Here is a 5,991-nt window from a genome sequence, read left to right as displayed (position 1 = left end):
TGGTAAATACCTGGTAAACTCTGGCAATGGCGGCAATGCAGGCGAATTAAGGGTGCCCACGGTCCTTAAGTCAATTTGTTGCAGGTTGGCGGTGAGGATGTCGTAAAATACATGCAGAGAGCACAGTAGACTTTTGGTGAAAAAATGAGAAAAAATGCAAATTTTGGCGAAAATATGGACATTTTGGGTCTTTGGCGTGTTTTTGGGATGACGTCATCGGGTGGGGTCGGGTACGGAAGGGTGACGTGGTGGCCTGTGAGTGGTCCGCGTGGATGGGGGACGTGGCAGACAGGTTGGAGCGATGGCGGGCTGGGCGCTGATGCGACGCTGACTTGGCATGACGTGGGCGTGGCGTGGGCATGACGTGGTGAGCGGAATTGGCAGAGCGGTAAACGGTAATTTCGGACCGCTTATTGTACGGGGGCGGTATTGGCAGGCGGCCTCCCGATATAACCTGGGAGCGACGTGTGGCACTGCCCTGATGTCACCCTCTGACATTTTTCGGGTGCTATCGTCCGGACATCGGGGGCGGCCCGATATTGATATGGGCCGTCGGATGGGAAAGCCCAGATCCGACGGGTGACGGGTTGCTAAAATGATAGGACGATACGGCGGGGAGGCGGAGAATAAACAATTGATTTTTATGGAAAAGTGCGCCTGGGCGGGACTTTGGAAATGAAAGAAAATATGGGTTTTTGCGGCGTTTTATAGGAAAAATGGGTTTTTGGCATTAACTCACAAAATGGGGTTAGGGCTATAAATCAAGCGGATCTTGATTTAATCCCAAAACATTATATTAGCGTTGTTTTGCCTCTAGCGCGTTGAGTTCTTTGTATTTCAACCCTTTAGGACTATTAGGCTATATTGCCTAGGGGAAGGGAATATAATTATTTTTGGGATTTTTATGCACAATAGTGATATAGTAATAGGGAAAGGGGAACATAGGGAGTTAAGTGTAGATAGAGTTAGTAGTTAGTATTGGAGGGGAATGTGGAAGACAGGAGGCAAAGACTAAGTTGTTAGGGAACAAACTTAGTTAGGAGAGTAGGTCAAAATGAAAAGATTTTTACACAAGAAATGTGGCTCTTTATGCTACAATGATCAATGAATGAGTTTGATTTCTCTCATAAACCAAGGTGATAGAGGGATGTTAGCAAGGAACTTGATGGTGGATGATTGGGAAGTTAGAAATGCTCCACTTTGTTGCTCCAAAATTGCTTAATAGGAATATCTGCATTGGCCATGTATTACCTTTTCTTAGGGCAGTGATATGAAAGAAATCATGCTTCTGCAACCCCATCTACCTACCCATTCTATTTCCTAGCATTTTTTGTTACTTCAAGGAGGGTGCACTTAGACTGGCAAACCCTCATGTGCCTTTTCTTTTCCTTTGGCATTTTCCTTTTGATTTTCTATCTAAGGCTAGCCTTATTACTTCCAAGGCCCCAGATTAAACAGTTGGGAACCTTTATTCTCTACCTAACTACTTATCTGCCAAGATTGAACAATTTGGACAGATTTCTTTCTCTAATCTACAACAAAAAAAATGAAACATGGCATGACCCAGCTTAGACTGTTGGATCACCCATTCAGAAGTAGGACAACATCAACCAACTGTAGATATGTGTCTTCCACAAGAATATGAGATCTTTGCATCACCAAAGTAGATCATATTGGCACTTCCCCTACCAATCATGAAAAATGAAACCTATTGGTATAGGTAGCTAACAATGCTTGCATTCTAGGAAAGCATAGCAAACAGTCTTTTCATGATTCACATTCAAGAGCACATAAGAAGCTTGAACTCATTCATTCAGATTTATGTGGTTCAATGCCTGTTCCTTCTGCAAATGGAAATAAATATATCATGACATTTATTGATGATTACACCAGAATGTGTTGGGTTTATTTATTGAAGAACAAATCTGATGCTTTTCAAACATTCAAGAATTTTCATAAATGGATTGAAAATGATGCACAATCTCATATTGGGTCTATACGCACTGATAATGGAAAAGAATATACATCAAATGAATTTGGACACTATCTTCGCCAACATGGGATCAAACATCAAACAACTGTGCCTTATAATCCCCAACAGAATGGTGTAGCAGAAAGAATGAATAGAACAATCTTGAATATGGTACGATCCATGCTTTTCTTCAAAAATGTAAAGATAATGTTTTGGGCTGATGCTATTCTATGTGCTACATATATAAAGAATAGATGTCCATCTAGTGCTATAAGAAACAAGACTCCTTATGAATTGTGGTATGGACATGTTCCTTTCGTAAAACATCTCAGGATCTTTGGTTCCACCTGTTATGCTTTAATACCAAAGGTACATAGAAACAAACTTGGTGCTAGAAGTCGTAAGTGTATCTTCCTGGGGTATTCAAACACATCTAAAGCATACCGCCTCTATGATGAAGTAAATAAAAAGTTTGTTTTATCTAGAGATGTCATTTTTCTCGAATCATCCAAATCTGACAATGTTGTTGAGCGGCAACTTGATCGCTTGGATAGATTCGCAAAAACAAAATCATTTCAAGAATTTGATAATCAGATTCCACATCTTGAAGGGGGGATTCCTATACTAGAACAACATGTGGAATCTTCTTCTGAAGAACAATCTCCCCTGCATGAAACTCCAACAACGGATGATGCTTTAAGTGATGTAATTGATAGAATTGGGAGACACAATCTTGATTCAGTCCCAACTCAATCAACAGAGCAGCCTGGACCATATCAGAAAGGTCCCCCAAAGTGGCTAACAAAGACACTTGAAAGTGTTCATCCTGATGAAATTGGAAAAACAGGAACCAGAAATACAAACCGACAAGATGGAGGTGATGTAGATGACTCTAATTCACCTGTTGATATGGATGTTACTTATGATTGTGAATTGAAATTGTCTACAGATTTTGAACCAACTTCCTTCAAAGAAGCTGCTTCTCATGATGAATGGAAAGAAGCGATGCAAAAGGAGTATGATGCCCTCATAAAGAATGGCACTTGGAAGCTGGTGGATCCTCCATTTGGAACCAAACCAATTGGCTGCAAGTGGGTCTACAAGAAAAAATATAAAGCTGATGGCTCACTTGAAAAGCACAAAGCTAGGCTTGTGGCAAAAGGTTTTGCACAGAAGGAAGGGGTCGATTATGAGGAAACTTTTGCCCCCACAACAAAATGGGCCACCATCCGGACACTCTTTGAACTAGCTACTCAGAATGGTTGGAAAGTCCATCAAATGGATGTAAAAACTGCATTCTTGAATGGAGATCTAAAAGATAATGTTTTTATGTCCTAGCCTGAAGGATTTGCTGTGAAAGGACATGAACATAAAGTATGCAAACTTGTGAAGTCCCTGTATGGCCTCAAACAAGCACCACGAGCCTGGTATGAAAAACTAACGGAGCATCTTCTGAAACTCAACTTCAATCATTTTGATCTTGATGATGCAACTTTATTTGTCAAGAAATTTGGCAAAACAGTTGTATATCTTGTGGTATATGTAGATGATCTTTTAATGACAGGGAACAATGAAAGCTATATTGCATCCATAAAGAAAGAATTAGGAAAAAGTTTTGAAATGACTGATTTGCGCTATGTTCATTATTATCTTGGCATTGAAGTAACCCAACATCCAAAATCCATATTTCTTTCTCAAAGGAAATACATTGGAGATTTGTTAAACAGATTTGGCATGACAGAGTGCAATCCTCTTTCTACTCCAATGGAACAAAACTTAAAGCTCACATCTATTGTAGGAAAGGAATTTGAGGATGCAACAAAGTATAAACAGCGTATAGGAAGTCTCATCTACCTCACTACTACCAGACCAGACATTTCATTTGCTGTTGGAATCCTCTCTAGGTTTATGCAAAAGCCTTGTGAGGGACATTGGTCTGCTGCAAAAAGAGTCCTAAGGTACTTGAAGGGAACTCAAGACCTTGGAATCAAGTATACACAGGTGGACGACTTCAGCTTGATTGGATACTCTGATTCAGACTTCAATGGAGACAAAGAAACTGGAGTATCTACTTCAGGATATGCTATGAGTCTTGGATCAGGAGCTATCTCTTGGAGATCACGCAAACAATCAGTTCCAGCAGATTCCACAACAGAAGCAGAATACGTGGCAGCAGCTGAAGCAACGAAAGAAATTGTGTGGCTCAGGAAAATTCTTGAAGATTTGCAGGTAAAACAAGTACAATCAACTCCACTCATGATTGACAACACCTCTGCAATAAAGTTGGCCAAGAACCCAAAGTTCCATGATCGTACTAAGCACATCAATACTAAATATCATCTGATCCGACATCATGTTGAGGCCAAAACAATCCATCTCCGTCATTGTTCCACAAATGAGAAAATTGCAGACATCGTCACCAAAGCGCTTGGAAGAGAAAAGCTTGAAAGATTCAGAACGACGCTTGGACTCACCAACATCCCTTCAGATTAAGGGGGGGAATTGTTGACACCTAATCCTCAGCGGTTGGGTGTACCCAGAATGTGAACAGTCATCAAGTAGATGAACTGATCAGTCACATTCCTGTATATAAACAATAGTTACCTAATGAAATAAATCAATCAGTTTTCTTCTGCCAAGTCTGGAGTGACCCTGGCCTGACAGGCTCCATCCCCCTCACAACAATATTTACTAAAATAATTGGAATTGAAAAAAGGACATGTTCTAAAGTTGCAGGAGGCCTCATGGAAAATTGAAAAGTCGAGTGATTTGGGTTAAAGAGGGGGATCATAATACATGTTTCTTCCAACTGTATGCTATATAGAGGAGGAAGCTAAATACCATTTGGGAAATTGAGATCGAATCTTAAAACAAAAGATATTTAAATAGAAGTTGTTAAGTATTTCAAGGTTATATACAAGGAAGGTAATTATATGGACATCCATAATTAGTTATGGTGCATTATTGCATATTCTAATATGTTCTGAGCTGAAGCTAATGATGTTGTGGGTCAGCGTGTCACATTGGATGGGATTTCCATGGTTCCACGTTCATTCTTGAGGGATAAATGCCTTGGTCCAGATGGGTGGATGGTTGAGATTTTCATACACTTTTTCAACATTATGGGCAACGATATTTTGAACATGGTGGTTGAGTCATGATGCACTAGAAAGGTGGCTAGGGCAACAAATTCCACTTTTATTGCTCTCATACTGAAGTCCTCCTACCCTACTTATTTCATTGATTTCTGCTTGATCTCTATTCGCAATATCACATATAAGTTGATTTATAAGGCCATTTATTTCATATTAAAAGAGACATTATTTGTTTATATTTCCATGGATCAATTCATATTCCTCTAAAACCGACAGATCCAAGATGTTTTTGCAATAGCACAAGAATGCATACACTCCATTCCGACGAAGAAGAAATGTGAACTAGTGTTGAAGCTGGATTTTAAAAAAGCCTACAACTGTCTAGACTTGTATTTTCTATGAATGATTCTTACCAAGATTGGTTTATCCCTTGAAAACGTCTAATGGATTATGGTGTGTGTCTCATTAGTTAATTTCACAGTTCCGATTAATGGAGTTCCATCAACATTCTTCTGTGCTTTCAGAGGTCTCCAACAAGGGTGTTCATTATCTCCGATGTTATTTATCCTGGTTATTGATGGCATGAGATAGAATATTAGTCATGCTCAGGCTAGTGGATCTTTCCGTGTTCTACAGGTAACTAAAAAGGTATTTGTTTATGGATAATGTGATTATTTTTTTACAGGTCTTGTTGTCCCAGTGTAATGTTTTACATTCTATTATTTCTAGATTTGGAGATGCATTGCGATTATATCCTAATTGCCATAAATCCATTTTGATTCATCCCTAAGAAAATAATGAGGAGATTGATGAGATTGCTATACTTTTTAGGGTGGTTGTTTCTAGTCTTGATGTTGGCTTCACATACCTAGGTTTCGAGATGAAGTTAAATAAGTACCAGATCATGGTTTGGAAATGACTCTT

Source organism: Pinus tabuliformis, chromosome Q (assembly GCF_031772625.1).
Source record: "Pinus tabuliformis cultivar Carrire ecotype Pingquan chromosome Q, CPIR1, whole genome shotgun sequence".
In the NCBI taxonomy this organism is placed as follows: Eukaryota; Viridiplantae; Streptophyta; class Pinopsida; order Pinales; family Pinaceae; genus Pinus; species Pinus tabuliformis.
The sequence above is the reverse complement of the archived record's forward strand: the minus strand, read 5'-3'. Positions refer to the sequence as shown.